Consider the following 26,120-nt stretch of genomic DNA (forward strand, 5'->3'; position numbering starts at 1 on the left):
AATATATCCATCATATTATTTTTTTTAAACTGTAGATATAAGCGATTTGATTGAGAAAGCTGACGTAATCAGTGTGAGGCTTTCATAAAAGTAAGGAATTTAATTTTACTCTGCTAAGCTTTGAAACTCCATTTTCCGAGCAGTAATTGTAGTTCTCCAGCTCTGATCTTGTGTAACTCTACTGCTATTCTGTGTCCTCTCTCTCTTTCCCTTTATTTTATCTTCATCATCACTGCCAATTAGAAGGGAACTTGAACAGATCTGTAGCCACTTCTTGACAAGGTTGTAGGAGGAAGAAGGAGCATCTAACACTTTTTTTTGACTGCTTTGGTCAAACAAATAATTAATACCTCAACAAAAAAATCAAATACTGACTTACAGTAAGAGCTTTTGTGTAGCTTAATTTATTTAAACTGGAATTGAAAATTGATTGGATTTAGTTGTGAAGTCCCTTTCCTCTCCAAAGACCTTGAACATGTTGTTGCCTCCCAAATCTGTGCCCATCTTTCCCACAATTCCATGTTTGAATCCCTCCAATCGGGTTTCCGCCCCGCCACAGTACCGAAACGGCTCTCATCAAAGCCATAAATGACATCCTTTGTGACTGTGACAAAGGTGAACTATCATCGCTCGACCCCTCCACGGTCTCTAAATTGTCAGACTGCTTGTCCGACATACAGTTCTGGATGAGCAAAAATTTTCTCCAATTAAATATTGGAAAGACCGAAGCCATTGCTTTCAGTCCCCACCACAAACTCTGTTCCCTAGCCATTGACTCCATCCCTCTCCCTAACATCTGTCTGAGGCTGAACCACATTGTTCGCAACCTTGGTGTCATATTTGACCCTGAAATGAGCTTCCGACCACATATCCACAGCATAAGACCGCCTACTTCCACCTCCGTAACATCGCCCATCTCCGACCTTACCTCAGCTCATCCGCTGCTGAAACCCTCATCCATGCCTTTGTTACCTCTAGACTTGACTATTCCAACACACTCCTGGCTGGCCTCCCACATTCCACCCTACATAAACTTGAGGTGATCCAAAACTCGGCTGCCCGTGTCCTAACTCGCACCAAGTCCCGTTTGCCCATCTCCCCTGTGCTCGCTGACCTACATTGGCTCCCGGTTAAGCAGCGCCTCGATTTCAAAGTTCTCATCCTTGTTTTCAAATCCCTCCGTGGCCTCGTCCCTTCCTATCTCTGTAATCTCCTTTAGCCCCACAACCACCCCACCACCCCGAGATATCCGCGCTCCTCTAATTCTGCCCTCTTGAGGATCCCTGATTATAATCGCTCAACCTTTGGTAGCCTTGCCTTCTGTTGCCTAGGCCCTAAGCTCTGAATTCCCGTCCTAAACCTCTTGGCCTCACTACCTCTCTTTCCTCCTTTAAGACGCTCCTTAAAACCTACCTCTTTGACCAAGCTTTTGGTCACCTGCCCTAATTTATCCTTATGTGGCTTGGTGTCAAATTTTTTGTCCTGTGGAGCTGTTTGGGACGCTTTACTATGTTAAAGGCACTATATAAATACAAGTTGTTGTTGTTGTTTTTGAAGTATGTTGTTAAAATACATGCACACACTGCACAAGTACAGATTTCCACAATAGTATACTGCTCATATAAATCTAAAAGGAAAGATAATTAACTAGCCACTACATAACTGTGGAAAATAAAAATAAAAATCTGTCCTACGATGCTATACCAGAAAAATCAATTAACAATCAGAAGAGAAGAAATATGCCATCCATAGCACTAATCTACATAATCTCTTAACCTTTAGGATATTGAAGATGACAAGAGAGCTCATTTTTATACAAATCATGTTGATATGAAAGCATTTTCTTTATCATGGGCCTATTGTATATCAACTAAATGCAATTCAGTTCTGGGTAGATTGGTAATGAAATAAATGGTATCTGAAGAAAAAAATTCCTTTAGATTTGAAATTCATGAGTTAACTAAGTTGCAAAACTGGAAGGTGGTGGCACATCATTCTGAAATGTACAACTTTGACTATAAACATTTTAGAGGTGCTCTCTATTTAATTCTTACTATTTCAGAAAGGCTATGTATTAAGTGACAATCAAAATCTCTCAGGTAGTGTATTTCATTTTCCAACTTTATGGGCTGGATTTTGATACTGGGGCGGGCTGGGGTCGTGTAATCCGCATTTCGTGTTAGCCACCTGATTCTAAATCGATGTGGGAGAATGATGCGATTTTAACTTAATTGGCCAATTGAGTTCCAACATGTGGGGACCCATGGCCAATGAGTTCTTCCAGTCTGAAAGTCGCCTCCGATGACGTCATCATTGCTACTGCATTTAAGGTCTGCAACAAGCCTTGCTTCTTCTGCAGACTGCCAACCTTTTGGCCTTTGCAGTGAGAGGCAGCTGCAGGAAGAATGGCCAGCCAGAGACCTAGATCTGCACCCCGCTTCGATGATGTTGCCCTGCAGGCTTTAGTGGAGGGAGCAACAGCACATAAAGAGGTGCTCTTCCCTTCTTCAGGGAGGAAGAAGCCTCCCCAGCAAACCAAGGCTGTGTGGGTCCAGGTGGCTCAGGAGGTGAACTCGTTGGCAGTAACCTGCAGAACCTGGATTCAGTGCAGGAAGAGATTTCACGACCTTCTGCGCACTGGAAAAGTGAGTATGAATTTCCCATCACCCTCAATCTGATCCCCATTGCCTCTCCTCACCAGCACTCAGCTTTAGCAATCTCTTCCTCCACATCCCACTTGACACTGACATCCATGCACCCTTACCCATTCCCTCTCTCTCTATGGTCACAATCACCTAACTATTCGACTATGCAGCCCTCACACTACCTCTCACTGTGATGCTATGAAAACATCTGACAACACAGAGAGGGCCCTTGGTCTTGCCACCTCACTCCATCTTTGTCTCCTTCGAAGCATCCATGCTATGGATTCTCTACACTCTCTCCTTCATTGTCACTCAACCTCCACTTGTCTCCCTCATTGCAGGAAAAGAGAGCTCACAATAAGAGAGAAAGAGCGAGGACAGGAGGAGGGCCACCCTCAGTAGCCCACCTCAGCCCCTGGGAGGATGCGGTCCTGGAGATCGTGGGAGTGGAGGACGATGCGCAAGTGGGGGACGGACAGATGGGTGCATCACAGCAAGCTGGTGACAGAATAGTTTTCCATCTCTCTCAATGACAATGCATGAGTCACTGATAATGATTCTGAAGCTCTAACAGATGGACTTATGATCATCTGAAATATGCAATGTGTATGTAACCTTGGCAATCACATCTCGGACTCTTTCCTTTACTCCCCCACAGGACCATCACAAGCAAGTCCCCACTAGCCAAGAGGAAGAGCCTGAGCATCCAGACTCCTCAGAGGAAGCTGCAACCTCTGAGGGCGCAGCGTCAGCAGAATTCAGCGCACCCAGCACCAGCGCAGACACACTCACCTCGCGAGATAGAGTAGTGTTGTCACCTGGTGTATCACAGCTCACAGCATTAGCAGATTGTGGAGACAGGGACAGCAGTGGAGAATCCTCGTCAGAGGGCGCAGGACTCTGCCAGCTCGGCTCAGCTGCATGTCGACCCTCTGCCTCTAGGTCCATCCACAAGATCAGCGGTGCTGGAACTCCAGGAACTGATGCAGGAGTCTCTGGCAGGTTTTGTCTCCAGGGTCGCTGCGAGTGTGGAGAGAATAGAGGAGTCCATAGCGAACATGAGCAGAGCCTTTGTGGAGTCATTGGCGCATCAACGCATCACCATGGAAAGGATGGCAACCTCCATGGAGGTGATAAGTCGCCAGAGTGCAGAAAACATGGTGAGTGCTCAGAATAGAATGACATCTCTGGAGGAGCGATGGGCATCTATTGAGCAGAGAAACCAGACCTTCATGGAAGTCCTTCTGAGTAGGACTGCCAGTGCAGATACGGGTCCCCATGGCCCCCGTGATGTGCAGCAAGGTGCTCTCAAGTCACTTGCAAACGCTGAGGGGGACCTGACCCATGAGAGGGAAGTTGGTGGCAGATATCAAGGAAGTGGGGGCTCCTCTCCAAGCGCTCACACTTCCATGCCACTGCAGAGCCCTACCAGAGTCCACACCCAGCTGAGATCAGCGTCTCAACCCCTGCACAGCCGCAGGAGCAGCAGATTGTTGACATAGAAACATAGAAGATAGGAGCAGGAGTAGGCCATTCGGCCCCTCGAGCCTGCTCCGCCATTCAATGCGATCATGGCTGATCATCCAAATTCAGTACCCTGTCCCTGCCTTCTCTCCATATCCCTTGATCCCTTTAGCCTTAAGAAATATATCAAACTCCTTCTTGAATATATTTAATGAATTGGCCTCTACTGCCTTCTGTGGTAGAGAATTCCACAGGGTCACCACTCTCTGGGTGAAGAAATTCCTCCTCATCTCTGTCCTAAATGGTTTACCCCTTATCCTCAGACTGTGACCCCTGGTTCTGGACTCCCCGGCCATCGGGAACACCCTTCCTGCATCTAGTCTGTCTAGTCCTGTTAGAATGTTATAAGTTTCAATGAGATCCCCTCTCATTCTTCTAAACTCCAGTGAGTATAAGCCCAATCGACCCAATCTCTCCTCATACGTCATTCCTGCCATCCCAGGTATCAGCCTGGTGAATCTTTGCTGCACTCCCTCCATGGCAAGAACATCCTTCCTTAGATAAGGCGACCAAAACTGCACACAATACTCAAGGTGTGGTCTCACCAAGGCCCTGTGCAACTGCAGCAAGACATCCTTATTCCTGTACTCAAACCCTCTCGCTACGAAGGCCAACATACCATTTCCCTTCTTAACCGCCTGCTGCACTTGCATGCTTACCTTCAGTGACTGGTGCACAAGGATGCCCAGGTCTCGTTGCACTTTCCCTTCTCCCAATCTATTGCCATTCAGATAATAATCTGCCTTCCTGTTTTTGACACCAAAGTGGATAACCTCACATTTATCCACGTTATATTGCATCTGCCATGCTTCTGCCCAATCACCCAACCTGTCCAAATCATCCTGTAGTTTCTCGGCATCCTCCTCACAGCACACACGCCCACCCAGCTTTGTGTCGTCTGCAAACTTGGTGATATTACATCTAGTTCCCTCGTCTAGATCATTAATATATATTGTGAATAGCTGGGGTCCTAGGACCGATCCCTGTGGTACCTCACTAGTCACTGCCTGCCACTCGCAGAAAGACCCGTTTATTCCAACTCTTTGCTTTCTGTCTGCCAACCAGTTCTCTATCCGTTAATCCGATCCTGTCACTGTTTTCCAAGTGCTCTGCTATTACATCCTTAATAATAGACTCTAGCATTTTCCCCACTACCGATGTCAGGCTTACCGGTCTATAATTCCCCATTTTCTCTCTACCACCTTTTTTGAATAGTGGGGTAACATTAGCTACCCTCCAATCCATGGGTACTGTTCCATGTGACGAGCCCTCACAGGTTCGCAACCCCAAAGGATGCCCACCAAAGGTGTCGAGACAGGAGCAGCAGGAAAGTGAGCAAGGGGCCTCCACATCTGCTGAAGCCACAGGGGAAGCACCACGTAGGAGCACGCGTAAGAGAAAGATACTGCACAAATAGTCACAAGGGTAGTCACTTGGGTGAAATTTGATGTTTTATGTTAAAAAGCAATCAGATGATTACTGTAAATAAAATATCTGATGGCGACTGCTGTAGTTGTGGCGTGTGTCATTTTGCGAATGGGACTTCCACATTGAGGGCTTAATATTACTTGGTATATGCCTCAGTTGAAGAAGCGCTCAGTGAAGGTGGTGAGAGGGGTTTCCCAGGAGGTCAACTGCAGATGGGTGTCAGGCTCCAAACTTCCACAGCTGTGGTTATGCCTTCTAAAAGTTCCCCCAGACCTGAGACAACAAAGTCCTGCCACCTGCAAATGATGGCTGATCAAATATCCTATTTAATGGTGGAGCTACAGCTTATAGTCAGCAATCCAATTGTGCTCCCGCCAGGTTTCACCGTGGTGTTTCAGAACAGGCGTGCTTAACGTCGGAAAAGGGTTAAAATCACCAACGCCTATCAAAATGGCATTATAGAGGCAATTTAGTGCTTGTTAAGGGCCTTAACGGCCTACGGGACCAGTAGACACGATTTAATCAAAATTGCTTGGAGGCGGGATGGAGGCAAGGTTGGGCCCACCCACCAGTTTTGCAATTTTAACCCCCCACACGCCTCCAATCCCGCCTCAACGGCCCAATGAAAATCGAGCCCATAGTATTTAGATGCAAGCAATTCAACTCAGAAACAATATGCTGCTGGAAGCAGGGGAGGAGAACACTGACAGACTGGCAATGCAAACAAGAATAGTTATTTAACAAACTGGTATAATGGTAATGTATCAATACCTTTTTAAGCTGCTTTTGGTTTCTGACAGTGCATATGAACACACAAGAATATGTGGATAGAAGGTACATCAGAAACTAGGAGCTCTAGTAGTATTAAAAATTACAAAATAAATTTCTCTCCTGGTAGGAGTTATTTGACTTTAAATTTGCATTTTGTCTTCTTCACATTAGAGCCTTAATACCTTCCCTAGGGACTGCACCTTGACGTATTGGGAATGTTTGCAGACACCCATGACCTTGAAAGCTATGCTGGCATCAGTATAACTCCTGGTAGAGTCACCCAAGCCAGACAGATCGAAAGGTAGGAGCCAGACTAAAGGCAGTCCTCGTGGGGCTAACGACCTAGCCAAAATACTTTTTGTTATGAAAACAACCCTGAGACAAATCTGTTACAGACGTACAAATATAAATATCAACTACGGAAAACCACAATCTGCTGGATGTAAGGCAACGTGATACTCTGATCTGGACAAACAGATGTGGAAGCAATGTGCTGCTTACTGAGTGAGCTGCTTCACTTGAAATCAAATACACTAGCTTTAGAGGAAAATGCTGAGGGTCATTTAAACTAGATATGGAAGGGGAATGGATAGGATCTTAGCTATAAAAATATAATGCTTTGAAGGTGGTGATGAAGTGGGGGAGACACAAAGAAAAAGCAAACCCAGGCATTGTAAATAAACGCAAATTAACATAAGATGAAAGGTGAAATGAGAATAATATGACTTTACCTGAATGCTAGGATTTGGAATAAGACGCTAGGTATTATTGAAACATAGCTCACACTAGGCGATGGGAGTCAATTAAATAAAAAGATGTAGGATGGTTGGGAAAGACAGGAATGACCGAAAAGAAGGATGGTGGTGTTGGAATTAACGAATTCCTACAAATAACGGAGATCGACACAAGAGAACAATCAAACAGGTCTTTACTCAAAGGAGATGCCACGAGGACTGACTGGGCAGTCCCGTGGTTTGCGACGTGACGTCATCGCGTTTGCCTGCGTTTTCCCGCGCTCTTAAAGGGGCCACGCCCCGTACATGCAAACTCTATATACAAAACACAGTAATGCCTAACACAATGGTACAGGTTTAGGCTGGTGTTAGAACATCGTTAAAGAGAATTATATACAGTTAGCCAGAGTCATTCAGTGGTTCTGCCACATGCGCCCCCTCCCGAATTCGCTTTAACGGACAAAGTCAAACGGTGAGGGGGTCTGACAAGCCTGTCAGAATCACAGAAATCACAGAAACCCCACAGTGCAGATAGAGGCCATTTCGGCCCATCGAGCCTGCACCGACACATATCCCACCTGATCCCCGTAACCCCTACACCAACACATATCCCACCCGATCCCCGTAACCCCACGTATTTAATCCCCTTAACACTAAGGGTCAATTTATCATAGCCAATCAACCTAACCCGCACATCTTTGGACTGTGGGAGGAAACCGGAGCACCCGGAGGAAACCCACGCAAACACGGGGAGAATGTGCAAACTCCACACAGACAGTCGCCCGAGGCCGGATTCGAACCCGGGTCCCTGGCGCTGTGAGGCAACAGTGCTAATCACTATGCCACCGTGCTGCTGTACTCTCGAGGCGGAGGCTGCTGGGCGGCTGCCGGTCTGGCGGGCGGTCGCACTTGGTCTGCCGTAATGACGATGGGTGGCCGACCCCGTCTCGGCGGTTGTGCTGTCTCAACGGGGCGGTTGAGGTCCAAATGTGCTGGCTTTAAGCAGTCAACCGAAATGTGGTCCGGTTTACCACCGACATCTACCGTGAAGGTTTTGTCCCCTGCTTCCAACACGCGGAAGGGACCGGTATATGGGGCCTTGAGCGGGTCCCTATGTGCGTCATGGCGAATAAAAACGTATTCAGCCTTGTGAAGCTCCGTGGGAACGTGTGACCTCTGCGGCCCATGGTGCGAAGTGGGCACCGGTGCGAAACATCTGGCCGCCTCGTGGTGACTAGCAAGCTGGGCAGACGTGGAGCATTGCTCCGTCGATGTTGGTAGGAAGTCCCCTGGGACCCGCAGCGGCTGACCATACACAAGCTCCACTGATGACGAGTGAAGGTCTTCTTTGGGGGCTGTGCGAAGGCCCAACAGGACCCACGGTAACTTGTCTGCCTATCCAGCGTCCTGGAGGCTGGCTCTCAGGGCGGCCTTCATTGACCGGTGGAAGCGTTCGCAGAGGCCATTCGCCTGTGGGTGGAAGGCTGTGGTGCGGTGTAATTTGACACCAAGTCCTTGGGCCACTGCATTCCAGAGTTCGGAGGAAAACTGCGGTCCCCTGTCTGATGAAATATCGGCGGGTACTCCGAAACGGGCGATCTAGGAGGAAATGAACGCCCTGGCCACGTCCGCTGAAGCAGTGGATGACAGGGGGACCGCCTCTGGCCATCTGGCGGTGCGGTCAACCATGGTCAGGATGTGTGAAAAACCATGGGAGGGTGGGAGTGGTCCTACCAGGTCCACGTTGACGTGGTCAAAATGTCGCTCCGGAACTGTGAAGGCGGCCAACGGAGCTTTGATGTGGCGCTGTACCTTGGCCTTTTGGCAGACCACGCAGGTTTTGGCCCAGTCGCGGACATCTTTATGCATGCCATGCCATACAAATTTAGCTGACATCAGTTTCTGAGAGGCCTTCATTCCAGGGTGTGACAACCCATGTATGGCGTCGAACACTTTGCGGCGCCAGACTACCGGCACGACAGGGCGAGGATCCTGTACGGAGACGTCACACAACAGCGTGGTTCCTGCCAAATGGAACTTGACGTCGGCCAACTGGAGGCCAGTGATGGCCATTCGGTAAGCTTGGACTTCCGGGTCTAAGGCTTGATCCGCTGCCATGAGGGCGTAGTCGATGCCCAAATGAACCGTATTGACGATCGCGCGGGAGAGGCAGTCTGCCACCAGGTTGTCCTTACCGGCCACGTGCCGAATATCCGTGGTGAATTCGGATATGTAGGTCAGCTGACACTGCTGTCGGGCTGACCACAGTTCGGCGGTCTTGGACATTGCAAAGGTCAGCGACTTATGGTCCACAAAAGCGGTGAAAGGACGTCCTTCCAGAAGGAACCGAAAATGGCGGATGGCCAGGAAAAGGGCAAGCAACTCCCGGTCGAACGTGCTGTATTCTCTCTCGTTCTGCCGTAGTTGACGGCTGAAGAATGCCAACGGCTGCCACGTCCCGTTCACCCACTGCTGTTGCACGGCACTGACTGCGTAGTCCGACGCGTCGGTGGTGAGGGCGATGGTGGCTCCTGGCAGCGGGTGCGCCAGCATAGTCGCGTTGGCTAAGGCGCTTTTGGTGTCGGCGAACGCTCGGGCCATGTCATCCGTCCAGTCTACCGGGTTCTTGCCAGTCTTGCCCTTGAGGGCCTCGTACAGGGGCTGCATGAGTAGTGCCGCCTTAGGCACGAAACGGTGGTAAAAGTTTACCATGCCTAGGATTTCCTGCAGGGCCTTTATGTTCTGCGGGCATGGAAAGGATGTCACCGCCTCTACCTTCGAAGGTAAAGGAACCGCTCCCTCTGAGGTGATGCGATGCCCCAGGAAGTCAATTTGGTGCAGGCCAAACTGACACTTGGCCGGGTTGATAATCAGGCCGTGTTGGCTGAGGCGTCGAAAAAGGGTGCGTAGGTGACAGCTATGTTCTTCCTTAGTCGGACTGGCAATTAGGATATCGTCCAGGTAGACGAAGAGGAACTTGAGGTTCCGCAGCACGGAGTCCATCAGGCGTTGGAAAGCCTGGGCGGCGTTCTTTAACCCAAACGGCATCCGTAAAAACTCGAAGAGGCCGAATGGGGTGATGACTGCGGTCTTCTGGACGTCTTGTGGATGAACTGGGACCTGGTGGTAGCCCCGGACGAGGTCGACTTTTGAGAACACGGTGTTCCCTGCCAAATGGGCAGAGAAATCCTGGAGATGGGGGATCGGGTACCGATCAGGAGTGGTGGCATCGTTTAGTCGTCGATAGTCGTCGCATGGCCGCCATCCGCCGCCAGGCTTCGGGACGATATGGAGGGGTGAAGACCAGGGACTATTCGACCGGCGAATAATCCCTAACCGTTCCATGGTTGCGAACTCCGCCTTTGCGACCGCCAGCTTGCCAGGTTCTAGGCGCCGGGCCCGCGTGTACACCGGGGGGCCGTTGGTGGTGGTGTGGTGTTCCACACCATGTTTCGTGGCTGTGGGAGGAGAACGTGGGTCTTGTCAGGTCGGGGAATTCGCTGAGCAGGCGAGCGAACTCATCAGGAGTCGGGAACGCACAGGAGACAGTGCGTGATGTAGTGTTACTGCGGTAACACGGAAGAGAATTAAAAGTTGCTGCGTTGATCAGCCGCCGGTTCCTAACGTCGACCAGGAGGCTTTTGGCGCACAGGAAATCCGCGCCGAGGAGTGGCTGGGAAACTTTGGCCGTAACAAACTCCCAGTGAAAACGTTGCCCCCCGAGGCACAACTCCACTCGCCGTCTGCTGAAGGTCCGAATTGTTCCACCATTGGCTGCTTCGAGGGCGGGGCCGTGATTCCCCGTCTGCACATCGAGGGTGGACGCGGGTAAAATGCTGCACTGCGCTCCGGTATCGCACAGAAAATGACGACCGGAGAGAGTATCAGTGATGAAGAGCAATTTTCCCGCATTGCCGATCGCCATCGCGACCGTGGGGTGCCCGTTAGGCCCGTTCCTCGGTGGTCACAGTGTCAATCGTTTTTTTTTGGGAAAACTGCAGGGAGGGCGGCAACGCTTCGCTTTCGCGCCGAACTGCGCGTGGTAGAAACACAGCCCAGCAGGCGGACGAGCTGGGGCGGTGTCTGCGGGGGATGGGTGCCTCGTGGCGGCGCAGTATTGCCGAGTTACAGTGAAAATTTTGTCAGCCTCTGCAGCGAGTGTTGCGCAGTCTTCAACTTCAGATCTGGCCAGGGTAGCTTGTACCTGTTAAGGCAGTTGGCTGAGGAAAATCTCGCGGAATAGGAAACATTCCCGTTCTGAGCCCAGGAGTGTGAGCATTTGGCTCATCAACTCTGAAGGCTTGGAGTCCCCAAGCCCGGGCATAGCGAGTAATCGACGGGCGCGCTCCGATTTTGTGAGCCCGAAAATCTGCAGTAACCGCGCTTTGAGGGTTTCATACATGCGCTCCGTTGGGGGGTTTTCGAGGAGGCTGACGATCCGAGAGGAGGAAGAGCTGTCGAGTGCGGAGACCACGTAAAGATACTTGGTCTGATCAACATCGATGTTCCTCAGGGCGAACTGGGCTTCGACCTGAATAAACCACGAGGGCGCTTGCTGCTCCTAGAACTGCGGTAGCTTTAGCGAAACGGCGTGTGCTTCCATGCTGTGCTCTTCTTTTGTGAAAACGTTCACAAAAACGGGGTCACCAATGTAGGAATTAACTAATTCCTACGAATAACGGAGATCGACACAAGAGAACAATCAAACAGGTCTTTACTCAAAGGAGATGCCACGAGGACTGACTGGGCAGTCCCGTGGTTTGCGACGTGACATCGTCGTGTTTGCCCGCGTTTTCCCGCTCTCTTAAAGGGGCCACGCCCCGTACATGCAAGCTCTATATATAAAACACAGTAATGCCTAACACAATGGTACAGGTTTAGGCTGGTGTTAGAACATCATTAAAGAGAATTGGCCTAGAAATTCAGTATAGCCACTTTTGGGGCGGTAAAGTCGGGCGGGCGCTAAAGTTTGCGCCCGCTGGAAAGTGGAGGCCACTTCGCCGATATTCAGTAGCTTTGGCCAAGGAGTTTGCTCGAGCGCTAAAACTGGCGTTGCACCCCTATCTTTAGGCGCTAAGCCGGCGGTGCAGACTGATACCGCCGAGGCCGGGCGCAGCGCAGGTGCGGTCATGTTTTGATTGACAGCAGACACCCTGGCGCCGGCCAGCTCTTAAAGGGGGAAGGGTCGACTTGGTCTGCTGCCATGCCCTGGATACTGCAGCCCTCCAGCTAGGCCTAAACACTGCTGCTGGAGAGAAATAGCGCCAGCAACGATGCAGAGGGCCCGTGAGCGAACGCAGCGCTTCTCTGCCCATGATTTGAAGGTGCTGCTTAGGGGTTTGGAGAAGAGAAGAGATATCTTGTGCCCGGACAGTGGCAAGAAGGCTCCCAAGAGGCTGTACAGGAGAGCCTGGAGGGAAATCGCCCAGAGGGTCACAGCCAACAGCGATGTCCCCAGGACTGGTGACCAATGCCGGAAAAAGTTTAACGACCTCACTCGGTTGGTCAGGGTGAGTACCCTTTCCATTGTCCTCCTCATCCTTGCATGTGCACCTCACATTATGGGCAAAGGGACCTCAAAGGCCTAATGGCCAGCCCTCCTCCAGCAGCTATGGCACTGGCATGAACATCAATAGCACTTTCTGCACTTTACACACTGGCCAAGCTATTCGACCATGGGAGGCAGTGCACACAACAACAGGGCACCACACTGGCCAAGCTATTCCACCATGGGAGGCAGTGCACACAACAACAGGGCACCACACTGTACTTAGAGGCCGTCCTTTCTCTTGCAGGCCAAGCCGGCCCAGAATCTGAAGAGCCGGACTGTCACCGGGGGAGGCCGTGCCCAGTTCCAGGAGCTCAGTGACCTGGAGGAGCACGTGGGTCGACTCATGGGTGCCCGGGTGATTGGCCCCGTTGCAATTGGAGATGCCGACCCTGTGCTGGGCCCCAATGGTAAGGACATGAGCGTTTGGACCTCTCTCGTTCCCCTTGCGCTTCAGAGCTACATCCTTTGCCACTGTCCGACCAATGCACATAATGCCACCACTCATGCCTCCCTCGCTGACGCCCTGTCCTCACTCTAAAGCTACTCTTGTGCCTTCCTGCTTTCAGCTGGTGAGGAGGAGGTCCCTGAGGCTGCGAGTGTCAGTCCCTCGGAAGATGAGGACGACGAGGAGCAAGAGGAAGGCGGCACATCGGGGGAACCCTCATCCGCGCCAGGGGATGGCAATGGAGGGGATACGTCTTGCCTGGAGGAGAGCCAGGGGGAAGCGTTGCAGGGGGGTGTAGCTCCTGTGCCCAGTGGCATCCTGCCACGCGGGAAGGGTCGGCCAGCTCGGCGGCCTTCTCCCCAGAGGGGGGAAGTGTTGCAGGGGAGTGCAGTTGCTGGGCCCAGTGGTGTCCAGCCACGCGGGAAGGGTCGGGCAGCTCGGCGGCCTTCTCCCCAGAGGGAGAGTCCGGCCTCCAGTCCGGAGACGGTCCTCGCCCAGGAGGTGCGCCTCCTTGATCAAATGTCCGCGGACTCGGATCGTCGGCACACCGAGTTCATGGGGGTTGTGGGACGGTTGCCTGAGGCCATTGAGTCCCTGGCTCATAGTGTGGCCGATTTCAGGGCCTCACAGGCCAGGGGTTTAGAAGAACTCGCGGCAGCACAGGCCAGGGGTCACGAACAATTCGGGGCAGCACAGGCCAGGGGTCACGAAGAATTCAGGGCATCACAGGACGCAAGTCGGGCCGATTTCAGGGCAGCACAGGCAGCGAGTGCACAGTTGATGAGTGGTGCCGTGCAGTCACTGGCTGGTCTGATGCGGGCACAGACCAGGGCAGTACGGGCACTCACTGCTGCCACACTCGCTGTGTCACGCACGCATCGCCAGGGCACCCGCCGCGCTGCTGCAGCACAGCAGTCTGGGCTTCACCAGATTGCTGCGCTTGCTGCAGTGCCAGCCCGGCCGACTGCCAGTGTCTCTGGCGACCAGCGAGCGCCTGGCATCAGCCAGCTTGCCCCCATTGCTGCAGCCGCCACTGCCACTCCCCCAGCAAAGCTGCGACGAGCTGCTGGAGAGACTGATGCTGCCCAGCCACAGCTGCAGCAGTCAGCAGCCGACCCCTCCAGGGCCGGAGCTCGTCTAGGCCGACCCCCAAGGGCATCTGCCGTCACGCATTGTGCCCCTCAGGAGCCTTCCCCCAGCCTTGCAACACCCACAGGGCCCAGGTTGAGGCGGAGCAGCAGGTCGGCCAGGGGCCGGAAAAGCCTGGACAAGGACTCGCCCTCTCGGCACACAAAGTAGAGTGTGTTGCCAAATGTTTTTTTATATGGGGGTGTTTGTGTTCTATATGGGGGGGGTTTATTTTGGTAAGGCCGAAGATGAAGGCAAATGTTATTTTATATGGGGGTGTTTGTGTTCTATATCGGGGGGGTTTATTTTGGTAAGGCCGAAGATGAAGGCAAATGTTTTTTTATATGGGGGTGTTTGTGTTCTGTATGGGGGGGTTTGTCTTGGTAAGGCCGAGGATGAAGGCCATTTGGATGGACAAGTTTTGTTATTCCTCCCCAGGTTGTGGGAGTGAGATATGTTTTGACTGTTTTTTGGGGGTCTTGTCTGTTTTTGGGTTTCATGTGGGAAGGGCCCTGAGTTTGTTAAATAAAGCTTTTTATTTATTCAGCTTGTCCGTGTGTGATGTTTCAAGTGGTTGTTGCGTTAACCGGCTGAGGGCTTGCGGAGCGGCTGCATTCAGGTGCGTTCATTGCCACAAGCCATTCCCTGACAGGGGGCCTAGAAGTGTCGTTCAATAAGCCGCCGACGGACGGCCCTTGGACCTTGTGGCTCCCTCCTGGGCTGGTACTCCTCCTCCTCCTCCTCCTCCTCCTCATGGTCCTCCTGCTCGTCCTCCTGAGGTGGTGGTCCAACGTGAGGTGGCAGTGCCTGAGTCCTGCGGATAGCCAGGTTGTGCAGCATGCAGCAAACGACGACGAACTGGGAGACTCTATCCGGCGAATACTGTAGAGATCCGCCGGAACGATCCAGGCAGCGGAACCGTTGCTTGAGGACGCCAATCGTTTGCTCTATGATGTTCCTTGTGGCTTGATGGCTTTCGTTGTATGCCTCCTCAGCAGGGGTCCTGGGCGCGCGGAGCGGGGTCATGAGCCATGTACACAAAGGATAGCTTTTGTCCCCGATAAGCCATCCTCTTGGGGGAGGCTGTGCCTGGAACATGTCAGCCACAGTAGTCTGGCGCAGGATAAATGCATCGTGGCTGCTTCCTGGAAAGCGGGCATTGACAGCTAGGATGCGCTGCCTGTGGTCACACACCAGCTGTACATTGAGGGAATGGTAGCCCTTCCGGTTGCGGTAATCCTCGGCATTGTCGATAGGTGCCCGCATAGCCACATGCGTGCAGTCAATGGCGCCCTGCACCATGGGGAAGTCGGCGATCCTCGCAAATCCGACTGCACGCTGCTCCTGCCTCTCTAGGGTCATGGGGAAGGAGATGAATTGGTGTCTCCTTGCGAAAAGGGCATCGGTGACCTGCCGGATGCAGCGATGCACGGCGAACTGGGAGATGTTCGCTATGTCCCCAGCAGCGGCTTGGAAGGAGCCGCTTGCATAAAAGTTCAGAGCCACCGTGACCTTCACTTCCACCGACAGAGACGTCCTGCACATCAGCTGTGGGCGCAGATCTCTGTGAAGCAGCTGGCAGATCTCTGCAACCACCTCCCTTCTGAAGCGCAGCCTCTTAACACAATGCACGGCAGTCATGGTGAGATAGGACACCTGCTGGCGGTATTCCCTGAGTGGGTAAGGCCTACGTTGCCGACGCCTGATGGCCCCTCTGCGTCTAGGCATGGCTGCCCCTCTCACACAGCGTCTGTGAGCCCTTCGCACATAATGCTGGAACTGAGGGTTGGAACCCCATGCAGCCCCCATAATATACTTGCAAACAGTGAAATCGCAATGAGACAAATTTGCAAGCTCTGGCCAGAAGCCAAAAATACCTCTCCTATGTTGGCCCAATTCAGTAAGGTCTCTTCCTTGGTCTCTGTCCAGAAATCCGTAGCACTAAAGTCATTGCAGCAAAATGGCTGCCCTTTATAGTTCAGTCTAAGTGCCCTTTAATTAGCGCTCCCCGAGGCCCGCAGGGCCTCTGCTGCGTTCCACTTCACAGTTCTTAACAGCGCCACGCCCACATTGGGCGGGCGCCACTGAAGTTCCGGTTTGGGGCGCACAAATGGCGTTGCACGACGAAATGACGTCATAAGCTGCGCGCGCAGCTGAGCGCGCGCAAACACTTTGCGCCGGCGCTAAATGTCAACTGAAGTTGGGCGTAGGCGCAGATCGGTCTGCGCCCGGGCGCTAAGTGCCTAGCGCTTCAAATCTACCCCTCTTATGGCGCTAACGGCTGGCGAACGCAACTGAATTTCTAGGCCAATTATATACAGTTAGCCAGAGTCATTCAGTGGTTCTGCCACAGTGGCTTTGTATGGTCAGGAAAATTTGGAAGTAAACACAGCTGAATTGATGTTGCAGGAACAAAGCAAAGCATAAACTGAGAATGCCCAAATGGAATTAGAATCAAAATTGGTCAATTTGGTAAAAGATTGCTTTTTGACCTATTATGTTAAAGATCAGACTGAGGGCCAACTAGTTTCTTGAACTGGTTCTAACAAGCATCATTTAAACATAGTGGAACCTTTGGGAACGCGTGACCACAATACTATTCAATTTGAGGTAATAAAAAAAAATAGCAATGCGAGAGAAATAAGAACATAAGAACATAAGAAATAGGAGCAGGAGTAGGCCAATTGGCCCCTCGAGCCTGCTCCGCCATTCAATAAGATCATGGCTGATCTGATCCTAACCGCCAATCCACTATGACAGGACTATCTCCTGAATCTAACAGCATTAGACACACGAAAACAGGAGCAGGATCAGGCTACACGGCCCCTGGGCCCGCTCCGCTACCCACAGGGCCATGACCTATCCGAACCTAGACTCATGTCCAAATTCCTGCCCGCTCCCCGTAACCCTTAATTCCCTTTTCTACTGGGAAACTGTCTATTTCTGTTTTAAATTTATGTAATGATGTAGCTTCGACAGCTTTTTGGGGCAGCATATTCCATGGACCTACCACCCTCTGAGTGAAGTAGTTCCTCCTCATCTCAGTTTTGAAAGAGCAGCCCCTTATTCTAAGACTATGCCCCCTAGTTCTAGTTTCACCCATCATCTGGAACATCCTCCCTGCATCCACCCGATCCAACCCCTTCATAATCTTATATTTTCAATAAGATCGCCTCTCATTCTTCTGAACTCCAATGAGTAGAGTCCCAATCTACTCAACCTCTCCTCATATGTCCATCCCCTCATCCCCGGGATTAATCGAGTGAACCTTCTTTGTACTGACTCGAGAGCAAGTATGTCCTTTCTTAAGTATGGACACCAAAACTGTATGCAGTATTCCAGGTGCGGTCTCACCAATACCTTGTACAACTGAAGCAATACCTCCCTATTTTTATATTCTATCCCCCTAGCAATGAAAGCCAACATTCCATTGGCCTTCTTAATCACTTGCTGCACCTGCATACTAACCTTTTGAGTTTCGTGCACCAGGACCCCCGATCCCTTTGTACTTCAGTACTTTCAAGTTTCTTGCCATTAAGATAATAACTTGCTCTACGATTTTTCCTGCCAAAGTGCATAACCTCACACTTTCCAGTATTGTATTCCATCTGCCAAATCTCTGCCCACTTACTTAGTCTGTCTATGTCCCCTTGCAGGTTTTTTATGTCCTCCTCACTCACTACTTTCCCTCCCATCTTAGTATCATCTGCAAACGTTGACGTGTTACACTCGGTCCCCTCCTCCAAATCGTTAATATAGATTGTAAAGAGTTGGGGACCCAGCACTGACCCCTGCGGAACACCACTGGTTACTGATTGCCAGTCTGAATATGAACCATTTATCCCAACTCTCTGCCTTCTGTTAGATAGCCAATCCTCTATCCATGCCAGAATATTACCCCCAATCCCGTGATTTTTTATCTTAAGCAATAATCTTTTGTGTGGCACCTTGTCAAATGCCTTTTGGAAGTCTAAATACACTACGTCCACTGGTTCACCTTTATCCACCCTATATGTTACTTCCTCAAAGAACTCCAGCAAATTTGTCAAACATGACTTCCCCTTCATAAAACCATGCTGACTTTGTCTTATTAAATTATGATTATCCAAATGTCCTGTTACTGTCTCCTTAATAATGGACTCCAAAATTTTACCTACCACAGATGTTAGGCTAACCGGTCTATAGTTTCCAGCCTTCTGTCTACTGCCCTTTTTAAATAAGGGTGTTACATTAGCAGTTTTCCAGTCTGCCGGGACCTTTGCTGAGTCCAGGGAGTTTTGGAAGATTATTACCAATGCATCCACAATCCCTACCGCCACTTCCCTCAAAACCCTGGGATGTAAGCCATCAGGTCCAGGTGATTTATCCGCCTTGAGTCCCATTATTTTACCAAGTACTACTTCCTTAGTGATTTTAATCGTATTTAGCTCCTCCCCCCCTATAGCCCCCTGCTTGTCAAGTGTTGGGATATTCTTGGTGTCCTCTACTGTAAAGACTGATGTAAAATATTCATTCAGTGTTTTTGCCATCTCCATATTTCCCACCATTAATTTCCCGGTCTCATCCTCTAAGGGACCAACATTTACTTTAGCCACCCTTTTTCTTTTTATATAACTATAAAAACTCTTACTATCTGTCTTTATATTTTTTGCTAATTTACTTTCATAATGTATCTTCCCTTTCTTAATCAATCTTTTTGTTATTTTTTGCTGTCTTTTAAAGTTTTCCCAATCCTCTATCCTCCCACTAGATTTGGCTACCTTATATGCCCTTGTTTTTAGTCGAATACTATCCTTAATTTCTTTACTTAGCCACGGATGGCTGTCTTTTCTTTTACACCCTTTTCTTCTCAGTGGAATATACTTTTTTTGGAATTTGTAAAATAACTCCTTAAATGTACACCACTGATCATGTATCGTCTTACCCTTTAATCTATTTTCCCAATCCACACTACTCAATTCCGCTCTCATACCTTCATAGTCTCCTTTATTCAAGCTTAGCACGCTTGTTTGAGATACAGCCTCCTCACCCTCTAACTGAATATGGAATTCTACCATGTTATGGTCACTCATTCCAAGGGGATCCTTTACTAGGACATTTTTAATTAATCCTGTCTCGTTACACAGGACCAGATCTAAGGTTGCTTGCCCCCTGGTTGGTTCAGTTACATACTGCTCAAGAAACCCATCCCTAATACACTCAATGAACTCATCCTCAAGGCAGCCCTGCCCAATTTGATTTGTCCAATTAATATGATAGTTAAAATCCCCCATAATTATAGATGTTCCCTTATTACAAGCCTCAACTATTTCCTGATTGATACTCCGTCCAACCGAGTTGCGACTGTTCGGAGGCCTATATACTACGCCCACTAGTGTTTTTTTCCCCTTATTATTCCTTACCTCCACCCAAACTGTTTCATTATCCTGATCCTTTGACCCAATATCATTTCTCTGTATTACAGTGATAACGTCAAAAAGATATCACTTAAAAAAGAATAAGATATTAAAAGACATTAACTGGGAAATGCTGACGGGCAACTCAGTTGAAAGATAATTGAACACATAATATTGAATATGCCAAGCAAATATATACCCAAGGGAAACACATTAAGCTAAACAAGTAATCCTTGAAATGGATGAACAAGTCAATTAAAGTGAAAATTGAAAAAATAAATTCAGAAGAATATACAAAGCCCATAGAGAGAAAATAAGAGTTTGTCTTCTTTGGGAAGAACACAGGGATATAAAAAATCAACTTTCTAAGTGTATAAAATTAATTAGCACTTAGAAAATCATAGGCTAATCACAGATCACAGAAACCCCACAGTGCAGATAGAGGCCATTTCGGCCCATCGAGCCTGCACCAACACATATCCCACCCGATCCCCGTAACCCCTACACCAACACATATCCCACCCTATCCCCGTATTTAATCCCCCTAACACTAAGGGTCAATTTATCATAGCCAATCAACCTAACCCGCACATCTTTGGACTGTGGGAGGAAACCGGAGCACCCGGAGGAAACCCACGCAAACACGGGGAGAATGTGTAAACTCCACACAGACAGTCGCCCGAGGCCAGATTCGAACCCGGGTCCCTGGTGCTGTGAGGCAACAGTGCTAACCACTATGCCACCGTCTGCCCTAATGAATGAAGTCAGCATGGATTAGTTAAAGGCAAATCATGTTTGACTAACTTGATTGAGTTATTTGATGAAGTAACAGAGAGTGTTGATGATAGTAGTGCAGTTGATGTGTATATGGACTTTCAAAAGGCGTTTGACAAAGTACCACATAATAGACTTGAAAGCAAAATTAAAGCCTATAGCCGTGAAATTTGGCACCTTAACACCAGCTGAGAAGGCCAGTTTTGGAGAGAAAATGGCGGCTGCCTTGCTTGTGTCCACTTCCAGCGCAGAACGCGGCGGCCGCCATTTTGGGCAGGTCAGCAGCGCTGCCGTTGCTTACGCTCGCTCAAAAAATGGTAATTAGTCAGATCGTGACGTCGAGGAAGAGGAGCAGGAGGAGGAAGAAACATAAGAGGAGAAAGCGGAAGGAAGGAGGCAACCCAGACAGCCCCTTTCTGGCCAGGATATTCAGATTGAATTATCCGCCTGCGGTACCAGTGAACACAGCCCCAGTTCCCCTTTCAACATTAGTCCCACACCTTACCTTCCCTCTGTTACTGACCATCACAGCGTGCTCTTGACCACAATGCTGAAATAAAAGCCACCACAAAGCAAACTTACTAATTCAACTTTATCCATATATGCAGCCAATATTACGTCAAAAAATCAACTAATCACCCTTGTGCATTCCCTTAATGAGTGCCTTGCGTGTGCCTTTGCCCATCCTCGTGCTTCTATGCAGTGCTACCCCAGTGGCTGCAGCATGGCTGGTGGAAGGTTTCTGACTTTCAGTGGGGAAGACCGTAGATGGCCCTGCAGGACGACCTCGAGGGGCTGGTGGCTGGAAGTGTGAAATCGAGTGGAAGTGCTTCATCTTCTTCTTCATTCTCCTCTCCCTTTTCTTGTTCAATTATTAGCTGGGCAGGCTGGATTTATTGGGTGTCTTAAATGAGGAAGGCACAAGGGTAGGGTTGTGATGAGGGGAGGGGGTAACGCAAGAGGTGCATGCTTACAACACGTGCAGCTTGTAAATCAGAAGAAACTGTGGGATGAGGGGGAAGTGGGATGTGAGAAGGAAGATAATGGCTGAGGATACTGGCATTTGTATTCTTTCAGCCCTAACGCTGGCCAAGGGCTCAACCTGCCAAGAATAGGCAACACCAGCTCCTCCAAGGGGGTGAGGTGAAGCTAGGAATGGGAGGTGTGCTTTGTGTTTGGTAGAGATTGTTGGTAGGTGAGTGATTGGGGGGGGGCAGCGCAGTAGTTATGCATTGAGCAGTGTGTGAGGCTAGCAGTGCAGTTGGTAGGAGATGGCTTTTGAAGATGCATTCACTGACCTTGATCACCCATCTGAGGTCATGAAACTTCTTTGTGTACTAGAGCCATGTCCTGGGGGTGATGCTACTGGCAGTGACCGCTTCGGCGATCTGGTCCCACATCCTTCTTTCTGGAGGGCCTCTTGACCTCTCTTCCAGTGTTCACCCCCTGCACAGAGCCCTTAAGTGCTGCATCCGAGACCCTGGGGGCCCTTTCCCTGGCCTGTTGAGCCATTTGAGTTAGTGCTGAAGCAGTTTTAACATTTTTCATCACCAGAAGGTAGCTCACCTTTAAGAGTTGCAGACTGCCTTTAAGAGGTGCAGGCTAGCTTCGCCTCAAGTAAAGCTCGCCTCACGCAAACATGAAGAACTTCGTCCCCCTGCTGAGTGCACAGCCAGTCAGCAGCGCATTCAGCACTGGGCTACAATCATGTAAAGTAGCAGGCATCACAAATTTGACATGCTGCCTGAACTCTTTTCAATGGGCATGGGCAGATTGGGGTGCTTGGCTTTATTAATAGAGGCATACAGTACAAAAGCAAGCAAGTTACGCTAAACCTTTATAAATCACTGGTTAGGCCTCAGCTGGAGTATTGTGTTCAATTCTGGGTACCCCACATCAGGAAGGATATCAATGACATCAAGAGGGTGCAGAAGAGATTTACCAGAATGGTACCAGTGATGAGGGATTTCAGTTATATGGCGAGACTGGAGAAGCTGGGGTTGTTTTCCTTTGAACAGAGAAAGTTAAGAGGAGATTTGACAGAAGTGTTCAAAATCATGACGGTTTTGATAGAGTAAATAATATTAAACAGTTTCCAGTGGCAGAAGGGTTGGTAACCAAAGGACACAGATTTAAGGTGATTGGCAAAAGAACCAAAGGTGACATGAGGAAATATTTTAGGATGCGACAGCTGCCAGCGTACCGGAGGTTGCGTAGAAATGTTATTCAGGAAAGAAGGAAGAGAAAAAACAGGGAACTACAGGTCAGTTAGCCTGATATCAGTCGTCGGGAAAATGCTAGAATCCATTATCAAGTCACTTAGAAAATCATAACATGATTAGGCAGAGTCAACATGGTTTTATGAAAGGGAAATCGTGTTTGACAAATTTATTAGAGTTTTTTGAGGATGTAACTAGCAGGGTAGATAAAGGGGAATAAGCAATAAGGAAGGCAAATGGCATGTTGGCCTTTATTGCATGAGGGTTGGAGTATAAGAGTAAGGAAGTCTTGCTACAATTGTACAGGGCCTTGGTGAGACCACACCTGGAGTACTGTGCACAGTTTTGGTCTCCTTACCTAAGGAAGGATATACTTGCCTTGGAGGTGGTGCAACAAAGGTTCACTAGATTGATTCCTGGGATGAAAGGACTGTCCTATGATGAGAGATTGTGTAGAATGGGCCTATACTCTCTGGAGTTTAGAAGAATGAGAGGTGATCTCATTGAAACATACAAGATTCTGAAGGGTATTGACAGGGTAGATGCTGAGAGGTTGTTTCCCTTGGCTGGAGTGTCTGGAACTAGGGGGCATAATCTCAGGATAAGGGGTCAGCCATTTAAGACTCAGATGAGGAAGAATTTCTTCACTCAGAGGGTTGTAAATCTTTGGAATTCTCTGCCCCAGAGGGCTGTGAATGCTGAGTCTTTGAGTATATTCAAGGCTGAGATAGATAGATTTTTGGACTCTAGGGGAATCAAGGGATATGGAGATCGGGCGGGAAAGTGGAGTTGAGGTCAATGATCAGCCATGATCTTATTGAATGGCGGAGCAGGCTCGAGGGGCCGTATGCCCCACTCCTGCTTACTTCTTACGTTCTTATATTCTACGCACGCATGCTTCTGGCTCGTTACAGGTGCAGGCTGGTTAAAAAAAATTTTAAAGTGCCGGAAAGGGAGCGGGATCTGGGGGAAAAAGCCGGAGAGGGAGTGGGCTCCTTGAAAAAAAGACGAAGCTTCATGCTTCCGGTTCCAGATGAATTCGCAGTATGATTCTGCGCAGCTTCCGGTTCCAGATGAATTCGCAGTATGATTCTGCGCAGTTTCCGGTTCCAGATTAATTCGCAGTGTGATTCTACGCAGCTTCCGGTTCCAGATTAATTCGCAGTATGATTCTGCGCAGCTTCCGGTTCCAGATTAATTCGCAGTATGATTCTGCGCAGCTTCCGGTTCCAGATTAATTCGCAGTATGCTTCTACGCAGCTTCCGGTTCCAGATTAATTCGCTGTATGATTCTACACAGCTTCCGGTTCCAGATTAATTTGCAGTATGATTCTGCGCAGCTTCCGGTTCCAGATTAATTCGCAGTATGATTCTGCGCAGCTTCCGGTTCCAGATTAATTCGCAGTATGCTTCTGCGCAGCTTCCGGTTCCAGTTTAATTCGCAGTATGCTTCTGCGCAGCTTCCGGTTCCAGATTAATTCGCAGTATGATTCTACGCAGCTTCCGGTTCCAGATTAATTCGCAGTATGCTTCTGCGCAGCTTCCAGTTCCAGATTAATTCGCAGTATGATTCTACGCAGCTTCCGGTTCCAGATTAATTTGCAGTATGATTCTGCGCAGCTTCCGGTTCCAATTAATTCGCAGTATGCTTCTACACAGCTTCCGGTTCCAGATTAATTCGCAGTATGCTTCTGCGCAGTTTCCGGTCGTTGGCAGCAGCCACTCCGAATATTTTATTACGTAGCGACTTGTGATCTGAAATGCACTGACTGAAAGGGTGGTGGAAGCAGATTCAATAGTAACATTCAAAAGGGAATTGGATAAATACTTGAAGAGAAAAAAGTGACAGGGCAATGGGGAACAAGCAGGGGAGTGGGATTAATTGGATAGCTCTTTCAAAGAGGCACAATGGGCCAAAAGGCCTCCTTCTGTGCTGTATCATTCTATGATTCTATAAAGGGGCCTGGAGATGAGAACAACTAAACATGCTTAAGACTGTCACTGTTTTTCATTACATAAATAATTCCAAATGCAAGACTATTAAGTTTGCTCATGGCACAAAAACAAGGAGAGAAATAGAAGTCAGGGTGCAGCTCAAGATTCGGTTTATGTATGTGAATAGGCAGAAAAATTGCAAATAAAATATTATACGAACAAATGTATAACAATACACATTGGATAATGTAATGTGTGGCATAAGAACAAAATGAATTAAATAAAATTAGCAAAGGGAGACTCAGAAAGGGAGTTGGGTGCTATAGTGAACGCATTACTGGCAATATTAAGACAATATGATCGGACAATTAAAAAATGAAAGCTGACAAAATGCTTGGATAACTAGCCATAACATTGGAATACAGTCAACTCAGGTTATCTTGAGGCTATACAATGCACTGATTAGATTATTATTGAAGCAGTGTGTACAGTTCTGGTTGCCATGTACAAAAAGAATGTGCAAACATTGGAGAAGTTGCAGAAAAGAGTATTACGAAGTCTTATGCCACACATTACATTATTCATTCTGCATTGTTTTACATGTATTTGTATTACATTTTATTTGCAATTTTTCTGCCTATTTGCATACATAAACCAAATCTTGAGTTGCTCCCTAAATTCTACTGCTCTCCTTGTTTTTGTGTCATGTGCAAACATTTGAGAAGTTGCATAAAAGAGTATCAAGAATCATTCCAAAAGTAAAGGGCTGAGCCACGAGAAATAGATTAAAAGATTTTTTTTTAAATCAGAGGTTGAATTTCCACAGGGGTTCCCCCAATCACCCGTCATAACTTTGCATGCATGGTTTCTCTGCGGCTTCCTTGGATCTTCTGCCGAAGTTATGGCGACGAGTTGGAGAACCCCCCAAGGAAATTCAACCAGTCAAAATGCAGTTGGATGCTCGGGTGAGCGTTAAGACAACACCACCTGCATTTATATGCCACTCTTAGTGCAGAAAAAATGTGCACTCCATAGAGGAAGAAAGGGACAGATGTCGAGCCATAGAGATTGGAGAGGTGACCAAAAGCTTAGGTAAAGAGATGACTTTTCAGAGGCTTCTGAAGGTGGGGAGTGAGGTAGCGAGGACAGGGGTTTAGGGAGGCAGTTCCAGAGGTTAGGACTGAGACAGCTGAAGAATCTGCTGCCAATGGTGAAATCAAACAAGAGATACACAGAAGGCCAGAGTCACAAAACTAGAGGGTATGAGAGGGAATTGCAAGACTGGGATGAGGCCTCAGAGATATTTGTACATGAGGACGAACATTTTAAATTCAATATTTTGGGTGACAAGGAATCAGTGTAGGTCAGTTAGGATGGGGGATTGAGTTGCACTTAGCGTGGGACAGGAAGCTGGTGACTGAGTTTTGGACAAGTTAGAGTTTATGTAGGGTTGAGTTCTGGAGGCTGGCTTGGAGGGGACTGGGGATATTGAATCTGAAGGTGACAAAGGCGTTTCAGCAGAGGTGGCGATGAGGTGAAGGTTGGCGATGCTCTGATGGTAGGAATGCTC

The 26,120-nt window shown here is 48.9% G+C and overlaps 1 protein-coding gene across 9 annotated transcripts in view; it reads right to left on the bottom strand.

Annotated features, from left to right (window-relative positions):
• inpp4b (inositol polyphosphate-4-phosphatase type II B) overlaps positions 1-26,120 on the bottom strand; it is a 1,159,724-nt gene that overhangs the window by 840,709 nt on the left and 292,895 nt on the right. The window lies entirely within an intron of this gene.

Source organism: Somniosus microcephalus, chromosome 2 (assembly GCF_052327205.1).
Source record: "Somniosus microcephalus isolate GS21.2 chromosome 2, FLI_Smic_1.0, whole genome shotgun sequence".
NCBI classification, from domain to species: domain Eukaryota; kingdom Metazoa; phylum Chordata; class Chondrichthyes; order Squaliformes; family Somniosidae; genus Somniosus; species Somniosus microcephalus.